Source organism: Excalfactoria chinensis, chromosome 2, assembly GCF_039878825.1.
Source record: "Excalfactoria chinensis isolate bCotChi1 chromosome 2, bCotChi1.hap2, whole genome shotgun sequence".
NCBI classification, from domain to species: Eukaryota; Metazoa; Chordata; class Aves; order Galliformes; family Phasianidae; genus Excalfactoria; species Excalfactoria chinensis.
Genome location: NC_092826.1, coordinates 5,129,199 through 5,154,120, shown reverse-complemented (window position 1 = coordinate 5,154,120; position 24,922 = coordinate 5,129,199). Strand labels below are relative to the sequence as shown.

Below are 24,922 nucleotides of genomic sequence, written 5' to 3'. Positions count from 1 at the left end.
TTGCATTTCATATTTTATCTTATTCAGGAAACACGATTTATCATTTTTAAGGGCCAGTTCTGTTTGGAATAATTTGTTCTCAAGTTCAGAGTGTTCAGAAATTTTTTGGGCTGCATCTGGAGCGACGTTAGACATGAACCCCCAGTCACTACCACCACAGTAAAGCATAAGGTAGTGATAGTATTTCCATGCACAGCAATGTCCTTCTGATCTAAGGCCCAGACACATGAGGCTAAGTAGCACTTTGGGATAACTCCTAGCTCCCCTTCTAGGGGTTGTGAACTCACAATATTCTTAGGTAGAAATGGCTCCTACTGCAGGTACCATCATCTCCAGCTTACGCCTTTTGCCAAGCACATGTTGTCAGTGCTCATCAGAGCCAAATATCACCCAAGCATTCACAAGCTTTTAAAGTTTAGTGTATTTGGATTAGCAAAGGCTGTGTTTTTAACCTTTACATCAGTAATTAACAGACTTTTGCAATCTGCTCTGCTAAAAATGTAATATATAATAGTGAAACAAACTTCATTTTTTGAGGGAAACTAAGTGCAAGAGTAACAAACATGGCCATGTAGCTATCCTCAAGTGAAAGCTAAGAAAGATTTACGAAGTTTAGCAAAGGTCATATATCTCCCAGAGTATACGTTTATGGTTTCCAGGGTAAGGCCAGAGGGAACAACACAACACAATCTTCTATTCTAAGCTACACTGTGACAGCTTTAGACCCCTTTACTCAGTGCAGCAGGGAAGATTCTTCTTTCTTAGTATGTTCCTACATTTAAGTTATTTAAACTGTCATTGAACGAGGTCAAATATGTAAGTAAGATGTATGGTAGTCACCCCATTTCAGATTGCATCTGGGCCAGCTGAGACTTACTATATGTCTGCTGTTTTATACAAAGGGCTTTATAAAATAAATGATTGTGATCCTTTCCTCTCAGTTTGTGTGATGGTTTTCAGGAACAATAAAGGTAAAACAGAATCTCCAAGCAGTGGTACAAGAGTTCAGCTTCATTTTCACAAGACAATGAAAACACCATCCACTTTGATAGAGCAGAATGATGCTTCTGATTTTTCTATTCTCAGCACCCAGGATCTCTCACAACTGCAAGAATAATCCTTGCTGCTTCTGATGCCTTTCTTCCTGCTGCATGGAGCTATGGACAATGCTTTCAGAAATCAGATCAGATCGCATGGAAGAGGAATATACATTTCTCATATTATTACTTTCCTATGTATTTTCAGTGTAGGCATTACGCAATTATGATAAGACAATCTTCACAAAAATAAATGAACAAATAAATAAACTCTTTTAGTAAATGTTTATTTTTAAATGGAAAAAAAGTGCATTTTAATAGCTTTTTTTTTTACCTTAATTCTTCTACCTACATCAGAAGAGGCTTCAAGGCATTTAGCTCAAAGAAAAACAAGAGAAATAAAGCAGCCAGTAAGAAAATAAATAATATAACATACAAGGACATGGTTAAATGCATGTAATGGGAACCTGTACTACATCCCTTACATGCCCGCTGCTGGTCATCTGCATCTCACAGTGTCATGGCTAACCACTGGGCTTGCTATTTGCAGCGTAGAGAAGCCTGTGAGACAGACTATGATCGCAGGTAATAAAATACACAGAGAGAAATGCAAAGGAGTCAGTATTGATAGGTCCTGGACAGATGATACTAAGAGGGCTGCTCCAGAAGTAATGCCTCCTATTTGATTATGTTAGCTCACAAAATCAAAAGTGGATAATGGTGGTATGAAGTTGAAGTTGAACCTTCCCACCAATAATCCATTAAATTTTGTTGTTGTGTGACAGAAATTAGTAGATAGGTAGTCTGACCAAAAGACATTTGACATGGAAATGCCTATGAAGCAAAGGTGTGGAACTGAATTCCTCCATGAGGAAATAATTGCACTGATAGTCATTCATCAACACTTTCTGAACACTGATGGAGATCAAACAGTGGATGTGAGCACAGAGAGGTGGTGGATGGTGTCTTTCAGCAGTAGGAACAGTGATAGTGAGTTCACTTTTGCTGGTGCAGATTTTTGTAAGCACAGCATGCAGGCTTTTGTTCACTACTAAAAGCACACTGCTAATGGTGGTGCTTCCATTGAAAAATAGTCTTTTGTAGCTGAGAATTTGTTCTAACAAATTGTTGAAGCACTTTTGCTCTTTGTGTCCATTGTAATTTCCATGGAAATAAATAGGATTTATTACTTTTGGAACAATCTATGTAGAATAGTCAAAGTAATGCTAGGGTCCTTGCAGGTCCAGAAATGGACAGAGTCAAGGTTAGATATAGAAAGCAGCAACAATAGTATCATGTCAGTATTTTCTCACAGCAGCACCCACAGCAGTTGAAAGGCCCAGGTATATGAGCACCCCACCATCTTCAGTGCTATGGAACCACAGTCCCTCTGTTGCAAGGCTTTCCATTTTTATGATGTGAAATTGCATCCAGAGGCATTGAGTGACATGCCAGAGGACATAAAGGAAGCCTACCACAGAGAAGAGTCAAAGAGCCATTTTTAAAGTGCATTAGCTTTTCCACACAGCACTGGACCATCATTCCGTCCCTCTACCTTTGAAGGTAGAAAACCACCGTGAACATAAAAACAGAAGAGATTGAATGTGATCATTAAGCTGGTTTGCAGTCTTACATCTGAAATTCTTCTGTTGTCTTTTTCCTCTTGGCTTTGTACTTCTTTTCTTCACCCTCTTTTTATGTGTGTTATTGCAAAGTAAATGCTGACAGTCACTGCTTCAGATGTGGGACTAGATCACAGCAGGATTATCTAAATTACCAAGGCAGAGCATATACAGTGTCAACCCCCTTCCTATTTGCATCCCAGAGGCAGATGGCAATAAGAAATGAATTTTCTCATATTGTTAAAGCTTGTGCTTTTTTACCTGTGAGAAGGATTTTTCCTTTGGTTCAAGAAAGGAACAGATTTCATAATTACAACAGAAAAGATGAATAGGCTCTACATCAAGGTGACTAATCAGTCACTAATCAACTTTGCTAGCAGCATTTTTTTTTTTTTTTTAACTAAAGCTGTCAAAAAAACTGCTATTTCTTTGTGATGAGCCACATAGGCTATTATTCTCTCAATACGAACACATAATGACACAACACCGTGTTGGAATGCTCTTCATCCCACACAGACTGGGAGGTCCCATGATATTGGGGTAGGCTAGGCTGGTGCCTAATCCATTTCAGAATTTGAGGTTCTCACTGACTATTAATTAATAACTAATTAATTATTAAGGTACTGTATATAGCACAGCCAATTCTATATTTCTCAAGTTCTTTTCTCTAGATAAATCAGAGAAGGAAACCCTGAGAGCACACTGCAACAAAAGAGATAGGAAAGAACAATTCATATTATTACTATTTTATATTTACAAGATTTTTCCCTGCAAAGATACTTCTTTGGCAAAATAGGTTATATTTCATTCACGTTTTTGGTGTGAGGATAAATTAAAAATCCCTGTTACTTCTCTAGAGACAAATAACTACAGTTGAATTACATCAAAGTGGTCCCACAAATGAAAAACCATTTTCAGTTTTCTTACAAGCAGAGAAAAATAAGTTTTTTTTTCCTTACTTTCAGATACAGTATAATGAGTAATTCATTCTGCTAAGCTGCATCCTGATTCAGGTTGCTGTGGCACAAGTATTTCCCAGATATCTTCCTTCTGTTGTGGTCTGGACCTAAACCATGAACCACAACTTTCTCCATCAGCCAATAAAGTTTTTCTTCCTCAGACAAAGGGAAAACAAACAAACAAACAAACAGACAACAACAACAACAAAACCAACTTTTCTTTTCCCACATAAACCTGGATTTGAGTCCTGAATGATTGACAAAGGGCTATTAAGTCTTCCTAGCTTCCTTCTGGCTTTTTTTCCTATATTAATTTTTTTTAGAGCCACTCTGAAGGATTCCCCATGTGATTCATGGGAATTTAATCAGACATAATAAATGACCAAGTGCAATCTCCATCTTTTTAGCTAATTTGTTTCATTAATGTATTAATTAATTATTGGCTTTTCTTTTACTGCACATCATATTGATTATGCATTAGATCTTCGGAGCACTAATGGAAATATGGATACTGTTTTCCATTATTGAGATATTTCCTATAAAACACAGTCTGGAACAGATTAGGTAGCCACGTTGAAGTAGTATGAAGGTCAAGCTACTTAAAAGCACTATTAAGTCCATGTTTTCTTTAATAAAAATAAAAGTCTTCCCACCCCACCTCCCTTTAAATAGAAGTAAAGCCTGTACTGGTGCCTTTACCACGTTGATGAGTTTCACATAGACAGATTACCTTATGGTAATTTATTCATATAACCATATGTAAATGAAAGGTTTTAGCTTTTTACTTGCTTTTTTTCCCATCATAAATCTACAGTAATTTATTGCCATTTAAATGAAATTTGAGCTGCCTTCTGGACAGTACAAACCCAATAAGTGTAGTGATCATTATTATGAAGTTGCTGAGGACTTCAATCTCAGTTGACCTCCAGGTCAGGTGGCTATAGACGCATGTACTCACTTTGAGAGTCATTCCCCTGCCTTATACTTACAGAATATTTCTAGTATGTGGTAAATTCTGTCTGTACTCAACTGCTACATTGCTGTGATTATCCTCATCATCTGGATGAGGAGCTACAAGACATGGTTTAGTGGTTTGTGGTAGGAAGGGTAATGTGAGGACAGTTAGTTGGACTACATGATCTTGCAGATCTTTTCCAGTCTTATGATTCTATGATAACATACTGGTGGATAATTACTGAGCTTATTGTTCTGCCCAATTCTACAGGTTAGATTTGCCAAGCTACCAAATGTAGGCAGCCTAGAACTTAAATTGATGGACACCTGGTACACTTACACACACAATGCATTTCATCCTTAAGCTTCACAATTTTAGACACTGTCTTGTTGGTTGTTGTTTTGCTTTTATTTTCACATCTTTTCAAATCACCAAAAGTTGGCATCATTGGAACACATAGTTTAGCTTCATTTAACAGTTGTTCTACTGAAATTCAAAGGCATTTCACTGTAATGTCATTAGTCACTTGCCATTATCTTTTCTTTTTTTATTTCACAATATTTGTTAGTTTTCTTAACTTACAAGACTGCAGAAACAGAGATAGCAAGACAAAATTTGTTTTTGATGTAGCATACTTAATCATTATCGCTGCAGAATATCTTTTAAATATAATCCTTAAAAAGGTAGTAGAGATAGGAAAAGGGAAAAGATTTTTTAACTCCACATATTTTTAATATTTCAGATGAATAACTCTAAAGTGAAACCATTTCCTTGTTGCTTCTTTTATGTTGTTCCAGAAGTAATGCCTTCTATTTATTTCCACAGAAACTGCAGCAGATACAAAGAACACAACACTGTTTGATAGAGAAGATTCTCAGCTACAAAACAACTTTCTTCACTTTTGTTTTTGTTTTCTTTTCCAACAAAAGTCACCATCATTAGCTGTGCATTTTTGCCAGTAATGAACAAGAGCCTACATAAAATCTACACCAGGAGTGGTAACCCACTATCACTGCCACCACTGCTGAAACACACCACCCACTGCCTCTTTGTGCTCACATCCACTGTCTGGTCTCCATAACAGTTCAGCAACCATTGATGAATGTCAAAAAGTGTCATACTTTTTTTCTGTGGGGAGGAATTCAGTTCCACATCTTTGCTTCAAACGCACTTCCATGTCAAATGCCCTTTTGTCAGACTGCCCCTCTGCTGCCATCTGTCACACAGAAACAAAATGTAATAGCATATTGTTGGGAAGGTTCAACCTCTACTGCCATACTACCATCATCCACCTTTGATATTGTGAGCCAGCATAATCAAATAGGAGGCATTTCTTTCAGGGCAGCTCTTGCAGAAAATGACTTCTGCAAATAAACTCAATTGTCCATCCTAATTCCCATTTTTTTGCACAGCAGGTTCCTCTCCAAACCCACTCTACACTCTGTACTCTAAACACAACAATTAAAGCTCATCTTTCCCCTGAAGTGGGTCTGTGATACCAAAAATCAGCTGGAAGCAAGGGAGAGCCATAGGAAGGACTTACCTAAGGGCGCCAACAATTCATTTAAGTAACTTAACTATGCACAATTTAAAGTGTTTTGGGCTGATCCTAATTGTGGAGTGCCTGGCTGAGCCAAGGTGAGAGTCTCCGTAAGGATACACAGCATAGTTGTCATTTCATCATCATTCCCAGTCTTACAACTTTGGGCAAATAAAGGCAACAGATGCAGTAAGACAGGAAGAGTAAGCCAGCAAGGAAGAAGCTACCTACAAGGTTCCTTGCCTTGGTGATTGGTACACTGGATTTGACAATGCGCATTTATGAAGGAAGAGGGAAAGTGAGGCCAGACTGGAAGGGCAAATCACCATGACTCTAAATGCTTCAAAAAACATAAATGATTTTAACACATACTCTGAGGAATCAGAATATTTTTCTTTGAATGACAAAGAGCAGTGCTTTAAGTGCTATTTAAGATACTTTAACTGCGCTGAAAATATTTACAGCTCCTACATTAGTACATATATTAATTGCTCTTGTAGCTTTACTGTCCTATAAAAGTGTTTAATACTGATGGAGCCAAGGAGAGCAGATAGTTTTGAAGCTGTAATTAAATATAATCAAAATTAATATAACCAACTCAGTTTTCAGAAAACCTCAGGAAGCCTCCCCATTAGAACAAAGTCTCCTTCAAGCAGGTTATGCTGTACAACAGGAGCTGCAACATCACTGATCACTGCCTGCACTTCAGATGTTAACAATTTTCTGTCTGTGTCAGTTGGTGCATATCCACTTCCTTCCAACAGACACCAACATTTAGTCATTTTGACTTCCTCTTCCCACCACTGCTCCAACCATTCCACTCTTGCTGCACCACTGTCGCTATCTGCACTGCTGCCATTTGTTTGCTGGAGAAGAAAATGAAATTATTTTTTGCACTGATGTTTCATTTAATTCCTTACAAGTAATATAATTTGGTTTCTATACTGTGACAATTTTGAAAACTAAAGAAAATTTTATGTCCCAACAACAGAAGACTCATTCTTGAGTGATCCTCAGTTTATCTGCCTTGATGCTGCATTGTGGTTTTTTTAATCTGTTCTCAAATAGCAGTGAGGCAAACACTGCATATGGCACTAATTTCAGATTGGTGCTAATAAAAACAAAAGTCACAGTAATATCTAGAGATTTTCTGCTTACTGTAATTTTGCTGTAGTAAAAAAAAATAATAATAATAATAAAAAAAAATAAATGCCTGGAGATGTTGCAGAAGGAGATAGGAATTTAATTTTCTTCTTTTGTGATTCATATTATCTTCTTTTGCCTTCAGTATTGCTACCCTCCAGCGACACCAAGGACAAGCTTAACTGATTTTCTTTGTGGCTACCACTTAGTGACATGTAAGTACTATTTTCTTCACCCATTGAAAGAAATCAAATGCAAAACAAGTAACAGCACAAAACGTGAATGAGTGAGCAGAATTGTAGGCCTTGCTATTGTCAAACTGGACAATTTGGCTGACAAGATATACACTGACTGGAGATCTCCCAGCTCCACTAAAAGCATAGTCTGAACGTCATACTTATTTTCTGCACCATGATCTGAGGCAGAAGTTCTGTGAAAGCCATTTTCAGTCTCATAGGTAAGATCAGGCCAGATTCAGGGCCTCAGCATGAGCTGGATTTCAACTTAATCTGAGATATTTTACAACGTACTGTAGGGAACCTGCAGGGAGGTTGGACTTGATCCCTCAAGGTGTCCTCCAATCCCTACATTTCTGTGATATTTTAGATTTATTGTAGCACTTCAGACACATTAAAATCATAGAATATCCTGAGCTGGATATTAGGAGACCACAGAGTCTAACATTACAGAATCACAGACCCATCAACACTATACACAGGATTTCCTCATGACAAATGACAAGATCCACATTTCTTAGACACTATATAGTTGCATACAGTGTAGACATACAAATGCAAGAAAAAGCCAAAACCAGATTCGGGAGCTGGGACTAAAGAGCTCGTTTCTCTCCTCAGCTAGAGAGTGAGGTTAAGTGGCTTAATGAGATGTTGATCTCAACAAGGCAAGCATTCCATAGAGAGGGGAGAAAGAAGAACAACCTGAATTAATTCTATCTTCTGTCTGTATGTTTGTCTTATGCTCACAATTTACCAGCTTTGCAGGAGACAGCACAGCTTCTTGTGTCGACCCAGAGCAAGACTTTAGGTAGAAGCTCTTAGATTTACACTGTTGCAGATTACAACAGAAAGTGACTACTCTTTTTATTTATTTTTTTAATAGACTTCTTTCCTAGATTTTGATAGACTTGACATTTGTAGTAATATTTTGCTGTCTGCACCACCTTGCATCTCAGCAGGGCAGAACAGTTTGCAAACATTTAATTAAGCTTTATGAATTCCCTCCAAGGTTGGCAGATAAGTGCTCCTAATGACATCAGATATTTAAAGTGACTTACAGGCACAGACACACAAAAATTGATCATTAAGTTAGGGGAAGAAGGGCAACCACAATTTGGAATTGTCATTGCCACTTCTACTCAGGGACTCTCTGACTTTGGACAGTCTTGGGCAGACAGCACTGTGCTGGGCAGCGATAGAGCTGACAGTTAGAAAGGAAGGTGAAACTGTGTTATGGCAATCTTCCCAGGACATCAGGTGACAGAACTTGGAGGGTGTAGTCATTGGCTTCATTCAGAGGTGGACAGAAGGGTATAAGATTATTCTCAATCTCTCTGAAGAGTCTATGGACAATGGAAGTTCTATTCTTGTATTCAGAATGGTGTCCTGAAACAGAGCAGCAAGGTCAAACCTTTACCCAAATGAGCCAGCAAAGCCAGCCATGTAGCTGGCAGCTGACATATTACTTGCAATTCTGTGACTTCCCCTGGGCTGCCATAATCTCCTGGTCCAGCACCTGTCTCAGTATATTACAGAGATACACGCATCCTTGGACAGGTAGATGGAGGAAATAAAAGCAAGGATGTTTACACTAAGACGGTATGGGAGGTCTCAGTCAACTAGCTAATGAAATCAAAACTCACCTGAGGATTTAGTCATAGGCTGCATTCAGCCTAAACAGAGCTGCTAAAATCCTACCTGAACCTATTGTTTTTCTTTTGATTTAGAAGCTTCCTGGTAGTCCACTACCTCCCTGAGGTGGTTTTGTGGAAACCCAGGAACTGGCTGCTCAAAAAGGGTTTCTAAATATCTTTGGCTGATATCTTTAGGTTTATTTGCTGTATTCCACTGCCATGATGTCAGAGCTGGAAGTTTGGTAGCTGACAAAGCATCTCCTACCTAGTGCTCAACAAACTTTGCTCTGAGTCTGAGCTTAGGCCAGAATTCTTCAATCATACTACCCAGGATAACTCTACATCACATACTACGTTACTCTGTCTTTCAGCATTTGGCATTGTTATCCCTGCCATGTATACATGCTGTTGCAATGTAAGGCATACATAAAATTAGTAAGCTTTGTACAGTTACTGATAAATTAAATATTGAGTGCTAGATTAAAGAAAAAAAAAAAAAAAAAAGAGAGAGAGAGAGAGAGAAAATAAAAAAGCACTCCTGTTGTGATACAATCCCTTTATTGCTGTGGTCTTGATTCCTATATCTCAGCTCTCCCATCTAACCAGCTATGCAGCAGTGTCTGACAGTCAGGTGTTCAAGGATATTTAGGTGCCTTCCACACTGCTACTCTCATACAGACTGCTTAAGCATCTTATTTGTTTCTCTAATTTATCCTTTTTTTCTCCCTTTAAGTCTTGCCTGTATTAAGAGGAAAACAAAAAAACCAAAGGACAGATAGGAAACACCCACCAGATAAATATATCCATACATCCACCCGTTTGAGGCAACAAGGGAAAGGAATTCACTAAACCACTTAATCCATCTCTTCCAAATATTCTGTTTGCATATGTAATTGAGATATCTTGATCAATCACTATTCAAAAGATTTCTTAAAGAAAGAATTACTACAGAATTTGATGAATATTTAGGACTGTTTTTGGTGTTGGGTTTTTTTTTATGTTGTTACAGAGAAATGTTTTTGGGGCTGTAAAATATCTCTACCTCTGCTACCAAGACAGTTAACGTTAGTAGGGTGCATTGAAGCAATTTGCCTAATGTACTGCATTTGGAGAAGACCAGCAAGAGCCCCAAGAACTCGATTTTCTGTCATTCCTTAGAAGTCCGCATCATCACATCTATATTTTTCAAATGCCTACACTGGCATTTCTAAATAAGATTTATGGTGGCATGCTGAATGCAAGAGAAGATTGCTTAAAATAACCATCAAGCATTTACCACTGCCTAGCTTTTCAGAGACTAACAGGCTTCTTTTTGAAACTAAGAACCTAAAACACCTTTGAAATTCAAAGTATTAAACTAAAATACCTTTATTCAACAGTATAATGTCTAAAGGACTCAAATATATTGGCTAGGACACTGCATTGAGAATGCATCTATAACCAGTTCTCTTGTGTCACCGTGGGTCTGACTCTAATTATTTCAACAGTAAATATGTCACCATCCAGCACTGCAGCAACTGCAATGCTTTCCACTGGAGACACATATATACACGGCAGCACACACACACACACACACAAAAAAAAAAAAAAAAAAAAAAAAAGGTTCAAAGAATAAATGTTCACTTCTGAAAATATTTCACATGGTACTACTGAGAGAAATACAGCTCCTTTCTCTTTGTTTACTCTTGAAAAGCAGTACAAGAATCTCTACTCCTGGATAACTATGTGCTGCAGAGTACAACCCACTTGCTTGTGAGAATGAGCACCAGCTAATTCCATTCCTACCTCACTGCACTTGAAGCTAATTGTTGGTGTAAAGATGAGTGGTATGAGCTGTTCAGCAGTACACAGCATTCTCTGGGAGTAATTTTCAGGAAATGTATATTGTCTGGTATCCACTAACTTAAGTTGGGACTAGAAAACATGTCAAGATGTTCTACAGAAGCAATTATTGTGACAGTTTAGATCTCTCTTTCCGTTTACACATATATTGGAAGTCCATTTCAGACATGGGGAACTGTGTGTGGGATTATCTATACCAGGTCCTGGAAGACTTAAAAGCAACCTGTCAAAATCTTGCAAGATTATCAACTAACTTTTGGAGATCTGAAGGATTCAGGATGGGCAGGGACTTCTACAGTCCATACATTATGGATGATGTCTCCCTCAGCATTTGCAGGAGATCCAGCACCCTGATGAAATTGGGGAATGAATCACAGGGACAAGTGACAAACAAATCACCCCATCAGCAAACAAAACTGCCCTTATCTCCAACAGAAGATCTCTGTCTAGCCAAACTTTGGGTGTTACTCTATAAAGCAGTAATCACCAGCTACTCAAATTAACCCAGTACCCAGCCTGTCATTTACATCTGTGACACCTCACATATCTGAGCATGGTCTACATGTGTTGCAGATGTGTTATCTCATCGCTCCTCATCATGCTCCACGCAGTGTCTTCATGCAGAGAGATTAGGTGGCGTCATGACAGTACTAATTACTACCATATAATTTGCTCTGGAACAACAGCGAGTGTCCCATCCTGCTACTGCATCAGCCATGCCCTTCCCATGGCCACCTACAGGGTGAGACACTGGGTCTGTGGTCATCAAATGGAGAGAGATTTTTGGATAGGAAGACTAAGAGGTAAGAATGGAAAGGAAGAGCCTTGAGCATTGTGAATCTTTTCTTTGTATAGTCAGTTAGCTGGCATCCCACACCACCTAATCCATTAACGTGGATGAAAATACCATACGAAAGGAGAAAGCAAGGAGATTTTTCACCAGTAGTTAAATCCAAAGTTTAACCCTGTCCTCCCAGAAATATTAATTGACTTGGACACATCAGAGAATTTGCATTGACAAATTACAATCACTCAAAGATGTTTTAATTTGCCTATATTTGGCAAGGGTAAAAAAGAAATAAGGCAGACATGGGAACAGTCAGTCCTTTCTGGACATCAGCCTGAAATAATTTTCTTATATTCTCCTTATCCTGAAGAAGTGAAATAAATATGAGAGGGAGCAGACAGGACACAACAACCTAGACTACCACAGGTTCATTTTCTTTCTGCATCAGCTGTTTGAAACAGCATTGTGAAGGCTCGATGTCACCTATCAGCTACTCCTACACACGCTTCCTGGAGAAGTGCCCAAACAAAAATTTGCATCCCTGTAAATTTTATCCAACTTGTCTGTTGCCAGCAGCATCAGATAGTTCTCTTGTTTTCAAGCAAAAGAGAGATGGATAGGCAGTACTGAGGGGAGCAAGAGCATCATCCTTTCAGCACCTAAAGTGATACTATAAGAAAGAAGGAACAGACATTTTACAGGGTCTGTTGTGATAGAACAAGGAGAAATGGATTCAAACTAAAGGAGGGAAGCTTTACTTTGAAGATTAGGAAAATATTTCTTACAGTAAGGGTGGTAAGGGACTGGCACAGTTTGTTCAACTTGATCTAGCTGTTCATTGCAGAGCAGTTGGACTAGACAACCTTTAAAGGTCCCATCCAACTCAAACGATATTATGATTCTCTGATCATGAAGGTTTAAATACGTTTGAGGCTGGGGCAGGATGAAGCGAGTGAAGGTTCATGAAAACCTAAATCACTGGATGCGGCTCTGAGCAGCCTGGTCTAGTGCTTGGTGGCCCTGCACGTGGTGGGGAAGGTTGAAACTAGATGATCGTTATGGTCCTTTTCAACTCACGACATTCTGTGATTCTAAAGAAAAAATCCCAGAATCATTAAATCCTTAGAGCTGAAAGGGATCTTTAAAGGCAATCTAGTCCAACTGCGCTCCAATGAACAGGGACATGCACAGCTAGATCAGGTTGCCCAGGTCCTGATCCAGCCTTGCCTCAAAAGTCTCCGGAGACTCCGGAGACTACATCTCTGGGCAGCCTGTGCCGGTGCCTCACCACCCTCACTCTCATATCCAACCTAAATCTACCTTACTAAGCTTGAAGCCACTTCCCATTGTTCTATCACCATAAACCCTAGTAAAGTATCTGCCTTCTTTCTGTAGCTCCCCTTTAGATACTTATAGGCTGTTCTCAGGTCACTTCACAGCTTTCTCTTCTCCAGGCTGAACAGCCCCAGCTCTCTTCAGCCTGTCTTCAAAAGACAGGTGTTCCATTCCTTGGATCATTAAAAATGTTGGTGTGAGGGTCAAGGCAAATGTGGTCAGTCATTGGAAAGCTGAGAGAAGTCAGAGTCAAAGCCATGTTTGCAAGCTGCTCAAAAAAATTTTATGTCAGTTCTTTCTTACTCCCTTTTCCAGGGCCCACATAACTGCAGTGCTGTAGAACTACAGGGCAAATCCTATCTAAAGAAGAGGTGGTGTCCATTTGAGACATATTGTCCTAGGGGCCTGAAAGTTTCCTACCACTACACAGCACATAATAGCTATTACACAAATTCATACATTCAAATTCAGTACTTCTCATGTCAGCTGGGGCTCCACTTCTTTTGGAACATGGTAATAATCATAGAATGGCTTGGGTTGGACAGGATCTCAAAGATCACTGAGTTCCAGCTTCCCTGCCATGGGCATGGTTGCCAAACATTGAATCCCTCTCTATATCAGGCTGCCCAGAACCCCATCCAACCTGGCCTAGAACACTTCCAGGGATGAAGCACACATAACCTCTCTGGATAGCCTGTGCCACCACCTTATCACCATCTCTGTGAACAATTTCCCATACCAAAACTTGAGTCATCCCATTTGAGTTTTCTCCCAGATGCCCCATACACAGAGACAGGGTTTATTTTCTTCAGGCACCTTGTACTCACTGCCACATGACCTAACAAATGGTAAACCAGACTTCTTCCTTCATAAAACTGAAGACTTTCTGCACACTTTTCTCAGTCATGCCATAAATCCCTCTTCACACTAATTTATTCCAGCGTGCCCTGCCAATACACATGAAGACAGCTTCACAAAAGAACGTGCAACCACTCTTATGCTCTGAAATGGCATAAAAAAGATTTAGTGTAAACAGAAATGAGGTCTGAGGGGATAGGACCAGTGGGAAGTATGGTTCTGTAACTAAATTAAAATGACAGCCACTCCGAAACTTGTCCTTTCTAGCAGGATGATGAGGTACCCTGAAAGTCTCCATGACAACACAGCCTGGCCTTGTGTTACAAGATGCTTATGCAAGAAAGCGCCTGAAAGTGCAGTGCCTGGGGAAGGCAGTCCAAAAAAACATTATTTCAGCTGCTTCCCTCACCTTGGTTATGTATTTTTTCTTCTGCCATATCAGATATTCAAGATGAGAATTTTTCACATGATCTTCCCAATTTATATCATTGCTTGTTATTTTGATTAGAAAGACACACACAGAAATGTTAAATAACAAAAATCTGACACATTTTCCTGTGGTTCATGTGCTAAAAGCAAATAGTTTAATAAACTCTTGCATTTCTAGCAGAGCTGTTCGTGTTGCTAGTCACTGTAACAGTGCACAGCCACAGTAAACTTCAAAACCATTTTGTTCACAGTGCAATTCAAAACTTAAGATGTCAAATTCACGTACAACATGCTTTATTAGAAAAACTTTCCTGTGGAAAAAGAAAGACATAATTTTACATCATACAGGCTGTCACCCATCTTGGCATTCAGTTGCCTAAACGGAGATGCAAGATGCCATCTGAGATGCCCAGTCTTTCCCACTCTAGCAGAGACCAGGGCTCCTGCAAATCACATTTGTTAGCCTCATGTGAACAACTTGGATACCAGAGCATAATGCCCAGGATGTATCTGTATGCCTAGGATTGTATCTGGTGCTACCAGAGTCAACAACTTTTACAAAGGCTGGGTTTTAACCCTGAGAGCTTATCCGATGCACTCCACAGTAAAAACAATTTTATTTAAAAATAAACAGCTTTTATTATTATAATACAAAACCATGATCCATTAATCAACTTATCATAGAATCATTTGTGTTGGAAGAGTCCTTCCAAGTTCATCTAGTTCAAAAGCCCTGCAATGAACAGGGATATCTACAGCTAGATCACGTTGTTCAGATTCTTAGCTTAGACAAAATCTCTATGAAGAACCAATGCGATTTAACAAAATCACAGTATCACAGAATTGCAGGGATTGGAAGGGACTTCAAGAGATCATTGAGTCCAGCCCCTCTACTAAACCACTCTACAACAGCTCAGACAGGTAACTGTCCTGGTGAGTCTTGAATTTCTCCATAGAAAGACTCCACAATCTCTCTGAGCAATCTGTTCCAGTGCTCCATGGCCTTACTGTAAATAAGTAAGCTTTCCTGCATGTTAGTATGAGACTTCCTATGTTCAAGTTTTAAGCCATTGCTTCTTATCTTATCTCAGCATATCACTGAGAAGAGCCTGGCTTCATCTGCATGCATCCCACCTCTCCCCTCAGTCTTCTTTTCCCCAGGCTGAACATACACAGCTTACACAGCCTCTCCTCATACAGGAGATCTTTCAGGCCCATAATTTCTTTGTAGCCCACCACTGGACTCTTTCCAGGAGGTCTTTGACTTTTACATAGCAGGGAGTTCAGAACTGGATACAATACTCCAGGTGAGGCCTGACCTGAGCAGCATAGAGGGATCACCTGCTGGCCTCACTCCTTTTAATGTACCTCAGGATGACCTTCTTGGCTATGAGGGCACCTTGCTGGCTCATGGCCTACCTGTTGTCTACCAAGACTCCCAGATCTTTCTCCACAGAGCTCCAATCCAGCAAGTCAACCCCTAACCTGTAGTAATGCTTGCGGTCATTCCTTTCCAGGTGCAAGACTACATCTGCTCTTGTTAAACCTCATCAGGTTCCTCCCTGTCCAACTCTCCATTCTGTCCAGGAGTTGTTGAATGGTAGAACAGCCTTCAGGAATGTCAGCCACTCCTCCCAGGTTTGTACCCTCAGTAAACTTGCTGATGGTGGACTCTTCCTTCATCAAGACCACTGATGCAGATGTTGAACAAAAGCAGACTCAACACTGACCTTTGGGGAACACCACTAGTCACAGGCCTCCAACCAGACTGTGCCACTGATGACAACCCTCTGAGCCCTGTTAGTCAGTCAGTTCTCCATCCACTCATCTGTGCCGCACTTTCTACATTTCAAAACAAGGATATTGTGGGAGAAGCTATCAGACGCCTTGCTAAAGTCAAGGTACACAACATCCACTGCACTCCCCTCATCTACACAGCCGGTGATGACATCATAGAAGGCTATCAGGTTGGTCAAGCATGACTTTCCTGTTGGTGAATCAGTGTTGCCTACTTCTGATAACTGTCTTCTCTTCCTATTGTTTGGAGGTAAGTTTTCTAACGTCAAGGTCCATTCCACTGATTTAAGTTGCACAAAGTCTGAATTAAGCCCACCAGTGAAAAAAAGTATAGCCTTGATGCATCTCTCTGGCATGAGGAGTGTTCAGAGCAAATCCTTAGTTTCCACTAGCATCACAGAAAAACAGGTGGAGAAAAGTATTAAAAGATGTCTCATTAAGCTAACGTGGCTGGAGAATTAGACTGCAAATAAATAAACCAAGCAGGGATTATATAAGACCTAATATAATCTTCTATCAGAGCTGAGAAGTCCCTAATTAAACTATTGAAAATACTACTTAATGAGCCTGTAAATAAATATGAGCAGAAGAGACAGCAGAGCTATAAAACACCTGCCAGGAAAGGCCTGAACTCCAGAGGAGAGTTAAGAAGAGCAAAGCAAAAATCAGAATTACTGGAGCACCTCAGCCTACCTCAGTAATGGACATCCCAAAAGAAAACACCTACAGCCTTCTACCTTTCTTCACTAGCACTTTCATCTCTGTTAATTTTGGGGGAACTAAACATTAGTAAATATTTGAAACATGCAACAGTGCAAATTTCCTTTGAAGTTTCTCCTTTCACACACTACATCTTCCTGTGTTTGAACCACAGCGAGTTCTGTCTGGCATTGCCTCTGATTAGAGGGTGTGTGCAATATCCTGCCAAGTCAGGGCGACTGCATAATTAAGAGACTATGGCAAAAGTTACCTGAGTTCATGGTAGAAAGGAGATCATCCAGAATGTCTGAACCACTCCAGTCAAGCTGGATAAATAGCATGCAAAATCTCTGGCAGAGGCCAAGATTTCATGATGAGTCACAGAGGATGTGAAGTTTTGTCATTCTGCTCCAGGGAAGGTAAGCATTTGCTTTCCCTGGGAAAGTCTCTTGCTTGTGGAACATCCCTCCACAATAAAACATGGTATTTCAGTGGTCTGTGGCAGATGTGGCACTGAGAGTCATGGTTAGTGGGCATGGTGGTGATGGGTTGACAATTGGACTAGTTGATCTTAATGGTCTTTTTCAAACTTGGTGATTCTAAGAATACACTCCTGCTTTTATTTCAAGGTGTGCCCCACGGTTTTCCTAACATCACTCCAGAAAATTCAAATAAGCCACACGTTAGGAAAACAGTACACCCACAGATCAATACTTAGAGCTCCGCTGTGTCTTCAGTACTTACCACCTGTTCAGCACGTTGACACCCAGTCCCCTGCTTGAAGGATTTTCTCTCTTTCAACACCCCTTGATGGTACTCAATAAACACACTGAGCCTGAGAATAACTGACTTAGTTCCATTTTACCTGGTCTGCATGCTTTTCCACAAAACTTTCTGCAGCAAGACTTGTAGATACACCTCAAAGGCACAAACTCCCCTGTGGCCTATAGTTTTCTAAATAGATCTCTCCTCCTTCAGTTCCAACCATCCTAGATCTTCTACTTCCAGCTTGCTCTCAACATTTTCCATTTGTTTTTCCACATTTTTATATACCTAACAGTCAAACTCATCTGTACAGCTAAATCTGTTAAATGATCCAAACCAGCAAGTTCTGAGTACAAAAGGCTGCATCATCTCTTAAAATCAATACTACTACAAAAATTGCTGCTGTTGCTACAGAGTGGTAGAGTTTCCTTTTTGTTTTAACTCAGGAAGAAAATAACAGCAAAATAGAATAGTCTCCTGTTAGAAAGCTTAACATCATTTCTACAATTAGCTTAACACATCTTTGTACAAGCCCATAACTTACAGGAAAACTCTGCACAAGCCACTGAGCTGGAAAGCCAAGCTGGGCATCAGCAAGTAAACAAACAGACGACTCTTTTAATTATGTTTGGATAATTTGTTTAAATACAGCTTTTATTATATCATTATGGGTACTAATATACCAAGATTCTCAAGGAAAGCTCAGAAGCTAGCATCCAAATTTCCACATATATCACAGCAGAAATAATTTTTTGAAATTCCACGCAACTTGAATTTCCCTTGTTTTATCACTAAATAACTACTACTACTACTTTTATCTCAACCTGATAACTAAAACAAGATGATAGTGAGAACAGAATGCAATCACTATGGGGAAGATGAAACTACTAATGAAGTTATGGTATCTCACTTTCTTTACAGTTGGGCTTTGACAGCTGATCTTGACACTTACTTCAAAAAGGAGCATTCAATGCATTTCAATCACAGGAAGAAAACAACCGAAATCTCACACAATAATGAACAAACCTCAAGACTGACTGACAGACAGGAGGTTTCAAGTCTCTCTTTGTAGAGAGAATAATGTTGATTTATAGCATTTGTTTCTAACCCTTACTGTACATCATTATCCTATTTCCATGCAAAATAACATTCTCTTTCTTACCAAGTCTGCTTTTCTTCATCTTTATTCTTTCTTAGTGCAAATAACTTACCTGTTTCAGCAAGCTCTCTCCTCCAAACAGTATCTTCTTAAAGATATACACCTTAACAGGCAGAGTGTTTATAGGAGAAGCTCCACCACAGTTTAGATTATGTTAAGTGGTGGGAAGGACTGAGATCCTAAACACGTGAATACATATTCATCTACACCCACAGCATCACTGACAGCATTACGTGAGCTTGTTGCAAGTGACAGCTGATGCTAAAGCATAGAGTTTGTATGCATAGTATTAAAGGTTAGTTTTGTTTCTTCTGAATGTAAACGTGCTCTGTTAAGGAGCAGAAATACCTTAGAGATATAAACATTTAATATGGTGGTGTTTACAACAGCAGAGTGATTGGGATAATAGCTGAATAAAATTTTATTCAAGTACTGCAGAGAACAACATACTGCAATAATGAAGTTTTGCTACAACATATATCTGACCATAGAGACTGTCAGTCTCAGTTAAAGCAGGAAAAAATGGCATTATTTCAGGCTTCATGTCTGAGAAACTGAGCCTAAAAACTGAAGTCAGCACAAGTAATTAAGTCCTCTGGAATAAAATCAATAATAATAATCAGGGCTTTGTGTCCCTTGCAATTGTATTTTGCACATTTTCACTTGCACCATGCAACCATACTGGGAATAAAACAAGCATGAGGTTTTCTTGTTGCACCTGTATACAGAGCAGAGAGCAAGCTGCTGTTTCTCCTAAAAGCAAAGAACTGCTTTTTGCCAGATTAAGTCCTTCCTAACTCAGAAACCTTATATTTATGGACAAAAATAGCACCATGGTGGCAGGACTGCATCTCCAGCCCCGAAACAAGGCAGCACTTGACACAAACTGCTGGTGTTAATGAGGTGATGTGCAAACACCAGTTGTATCAGCTACTTGGTTCTGTGCAATGCGACTTTTCCTGATGTGCCCTCTTGCCCTCTATGCATCTAATTCTATGGAAATCACAGATAAGGACTTGCCATTTTGCTGTGTTCTTCCTGCATATTTGATTTCAGGTGCTGAGCTTTTCCTTTCAGCTCCTGGCTGTGAGAACAGATCATATTTCAATCTTTTTTTTAAAATTTAATTTAATTTAATTTATTTATTTATTATAGCCTTTAGCTCTTCTTTCTGTTTTCACTCTTGGAACAGTTTCCAAGTGTTTGCATCCCCTCTCCTTTATGCCTGCCATAGCTTCACAGCTTTAATCATATAAAAGCGGATTGGTTTGGGTTTACATTTTCTTTTTCCCAGATGCAGAAGGACAGACTTCCAAGATGAACCCGTTCTTTTATACCTTCCCGCAGGTTTTCATTTCTTCCTTTTGCCCTCCTCCTGGCTTACGTCAGAGGGCTTTATCAATGAAACCTTTCACTGGTTAAAAGCCAACAACAGCAAATCCTCCTAACCTTCAGCATTTCTTTGCCAAAGTACATTATCATTTAGGTTGTACATCTTACTTCTCTCTGACGTGCTACCGCTTTTTTCTTCCAAGAGTGTTCATATAAGTAGTTATTTATACCTTCATAGGTAGAAACTCTATATCCTTTTTAGTAAGGCCCAAAACTGAACACATTATTTAAGATGTAGTCTCACAATTGCCACCTACAAGGAGACAATACCTCCTTACATTTGCTGCCACACTACTTCTTATATTCTCAGCTTAGCCAGTTGGGCACACTGCTGGCTCGTGTTCATGGCTTTTGTCTGGTTAAGACTTTGTTTTGTTTTCTGGAAGCTAGGTACACTGATATGAAATGGAGGTCTGTGTCAGATATGGCCACACTGGAGAAGTATGAAGCAGAACAAACAGGGAGCAAATTAGGCAAGATGAATGGGGCAGCGAGAGCTGACATCTGAGCTGGTGGAGAATCTCAGCATTGACATTACTCTGTCAGAAATGATATAAAAGATAATGCTGAGAAGCCAGAAATACAAGGTGAAGTAGCATTAAAATATCAGTAGTATCTCACTATTGAACGTAGCATATCACGAACTGCTGTTCATGGAGCAGAGAGTGGAAAATCTAAGTGTGAATGATCCCTTTTATAAAGCACTTGGTAAACTATTCCAAATTCTAACCTCTCAAAGGCTGCAATTATGTATTTTAGAAAGCAGATGGCTAGGAGGGGATGTGCTAAAGAATATAAGATAATGAATGCTCCAGAGAAGATTCTGTCTCATGAGTCCAAATAGATGTTCAAGGAAATTAAGAGGTGAGGAATGAAAGGCAGATCAAAGGAATGTCATTTCTAACTCACCATGTGATTAAACTGTAATTAATTGCCGAAGGATGGGGCTGAGGCCAAGAAAAATAGCAGGATTCTAAATGTGATAAATCATCTACATAGATACCAGGAATACTTACAGTTATTTTTATTGATGATTAAAATTTTTAATTAAAATAATTCACCCTTGCAAAACATTGAGAAAGGATTTTAAATCTCAATCTGTAAGACTTCAGAGAATCTCCAAACATTTAGGGCTCTGGATGAGTTCCATCTTGCAGAGCAGATTATTCACATCTTCCAATTTTTAATTCCAACCCATTGATCTTAACCTATGGATTCGAATGAGTGAGGTTAGACCTCCGCTGCTTTAGGGCTAATTGATATTTCTCAGTCCTAAACTATAGTGACATTCTGCCCAGAAATAGTCTTCCTCCCTTGCTGTGGTGGGAAGCATTAGTTCTGGAGGATACATTAACAGTTATTACCTAAAAACATCTTCCTGAGCAATTCTATAGGCTAAAGTGCAGAGTGGAAAATAAATTATATCCAGTTATCTCCGTTGTTCTCTCTGATACTGCTACTGACTGGATGTTAAAAAAAATAATTAATTAAAAATAAAAAATAAAAAAAATCAGAGTAGCTTACAAAGGGAACACAGCTGTATATGAAAATAAAACATGACCTACGGGAAACTAGGGAGTTCAGGAAGATATATTGTCCTTTGCTAGATCAGTTCACAGGAACTCCAGAAATTATTTCCATCTCACATGTGCTTTTGAACTGGAGATGCTAACCTAAATGAAGTTACTCCTACCCTCGGTTAAGTGCTGAGGCTAATGACTTTAGCATTCAGATCAATAATCCTTTGAAACAAATTGAAGTGAATTTAGGGCAGAGAAAAAGTAACACACAAGGTGCTTCCCCCAGGGTTTCAGTATCTTGTCCAAACAATTAGAGCATAGGTATTGCAAAGTTTGCCTTGATCATGTTGCTCTGCCAGCATGATCCAGCCAAGAAGAAAAATGCTTCCAGGTATGATAAAATGATCCTCCTCCCTCTTTATTTGACTGCTTAGCATGATAATTAGCTCAGGTTGATGGTAACCCCAGAATGGTGACAAACCAATTGCACACCCAAAGATAGAGCAAAAAAGACTTCTCTTTTTAGGAGAACAAATTCATATAGCTAGTTTATTATTTCAACAATTAGAAAATGATGCAACATGCACAAACACATATAGAGCAAACTTTAGGTTTTACATTTGAAATTCACTGATATTCTAATTGCAATTAAAGACCCAGCTATTTTCAAGTCACATGTTTTGTTGGTAGGTCTGGTTGGTTAGTTCTGTCATAGCCTTTTGTATGTCAGGGGGGTTGCATTTGTGACAGAAACAAGCAATAGAGAGAGAAAAGCATACGTCGGTCACTCCAAATCTAATGCCTCCTTTTTATTTCCATGGAAACTATGTATAACCAATACTAAGAGCCCAATATCACTATTTGATAGAGAAAATTCTCAACTACAAAACACTGCTTTTCAACATAGTCACCACCATTAAGCTATGAATTTTTGTCATTGATGAATAAGAGCCAGCATGCTCTGCTTGTAGAAGTCTTCACCAGTGGAGGTGCTCCAGTCACTGTCACCACCTCTGAAACTCTCAAACGCACCACCTCTGTGCTCACGTCCAATCTTTGTTCTTCATAAACATTCAGCAAGCACTGATGAATGTCAGTGGAGCCATTTTTTCTGCATGGAGGAATTCAGTGACTCGCCTTTGCTTCATACAGACTTTCACATCAAACACCATTCTGTCAGACTGCCCCTCTGCTGCCATCTGTCATATGGCAACAACATGTAGCAGAATATTGGTGAGAAGATTCAGTCTCCTCAGCCATATCACCAGCATCTACCTCTGATATTGTGGACTGGGACAGTAAAATTGGAGGCATTTCTTTCAGAGCAGAGTTCATCCTTGTTCACTTTTTTTGCCAGAGTTTCCAGGCATTGATACCTGTATTATGCAGATTAATTCAAATATGTATATAAACATCCATACATCAGAGCATCTGTAGATATGCATCAAACACCTCATCTAAATGCACCACTATCTTGATCCTTGTTGGTGCTTTTTAAACGCTTGATCAAACTAAATGACCCAGACATTCCATTCTCACAACACATTCCTGTATTACATTGCATGTTTGATGTTTAATTTCAGTTGCTTATATACACTTTTACAACATATCCAGACTTTATTTCTTTGAGAGGTAAAAATAGCTGAGGGGCATATCACAGAGGTCTCCCAAGGCAAGAATATATCTTCCAGTATTACTGAAGAGAGAAAGGACAAGGGACACATAAACACTCTATGCCTATTTTTTGTATTCAGTTTCCTTGTAAAATACACAGTAACCAAAGTTACGTCTTTTATCCAGAAGTGCTATGAATAAACTATTAACCACCACATGATAGACTTCCAAAATCAGTTCCCTTGACCTGCTTGGATTGATCTTAACCCACATTGTCTCCTCTCAATCTACCCAAAGGGATTTGGTTCTTTAAATACTAATAGCTATTCCCTCAGAACTATTGTAACAGGCTGCCCAGGCAAGTGGTAAAGCTGCCATTCCTGGAGGTTTTCATGAAGTCATAGAATCATAGAATGGTCTCAGTTGAAAAGGATCACAGTGACGACCTAGTTTCAACCCCCTGCTATGTGCAGGGTTGCCAACCACCAGACCAGGCTGCCTAGAGTCACATCCAGCCCAGCCTTGAATGCCTCCAGGGATGCGGCATCCACAACCTCCTTGGGCAACCTGTTCCAGTGCGTCACCACCTTCTATGTGAAAAACTTTCTCCTAATATCTAAACCAAGCCTCCCCTGTCTCAGTTTAAAACTATCCCCCCATGTCCTATCATCATCTACCCTTGTAAACAGAAAAATGTAGATGTGTCATTGAGAAAACATGGGTTAATGGTTGGAGTAGAACTTAGTTGTCTTCTGTAAGATCAGTGATTATGTGATAAAATAATGCACTTTGCTTTGTGATCTGACTAGTTAAGGATTCAGAATCCAGAAGAGATTATCAAACTCCTCCCCCCTCCACCCCTAGCATTTCATTATTTTTTTGTTTCTTCTCTTTTAGGTATTCAGAGAACCAAAGATTGAAACAAAATCTTTCCTTTCTTACTTAGTGAGGTGAGATTTGCCAGTAACCCAACCAATTATACTCTCTCATTTTTGACCTTAAAACATATCACTATTTAAAGCAAAATGGAACCACTTCAATAGCTTAGTAAAAGGAAGCTTTTGTAAACATCCTCAAATCCAGTTTTTAAGGCCTTAACCTTTATTTGGGAGCATGATTCTATATTTCCTTTGGCAAAGGAAGTAGTTCTGCCTCCCAGATATCCACAATTGCCCTAACTACTGATCCAGTGGATGAAAAAAAATTAGAAAATTATTCCTTCTATGTCCTTCTCAAGGACAGCTCTTGGAAGAGATGCTTGAAACCTGGAAAGTCACTAATAGAAGTGCAAATAGATGGCCACCACTAGAGATTTTTGTCCAGATAGAGACATGAGCTAGTCAGGACTTTCAAGACTGAGGTACTTCTCAAATTATTCAAGAATAGAGAGATGAAGGTCTAAGAAAACTGCCCCTAAAATTTCAGTGCCTCCACAGTCAAGTAGATACAAAAATAAGCACTTGGTCCTTGTGTCCCTTTGTCACCCTGCTCATCACTGGACTTTCAGAGACCATTTCAGTACCTATGTAATTAATTTCAAGACATGTAGTTCCAACAAAAATTGTTCTCTGCAATAGCTGACTCGCACCTGAGGAGAAT

General features: G+C 39.3%; 1 protein-coding gene across 1 annotated transcript in view; it reads right to left on the bottom strand.

Annotated features, from left to right (window-relative positions):
* The window catches only part of FAM135B (family with sequence similarity 135 member B), a 243,632-nt gene extending 224,672 nt beyond the window's left edge, over positions 1–18,960 (bottom strand). Inside the window, exon 1 of the mRNA XM_072328219.1 lies at positions 18,850–18,960. The gene's annotated coding sequence lies outside the window, so the exon portion shown is untranslated. The remainder of the gene's footprint in view (positions 1–18,849) is intronic.
* Between the last annotated feature and the right edge of the window lie 5,962 nt (positions 18,961–24,922).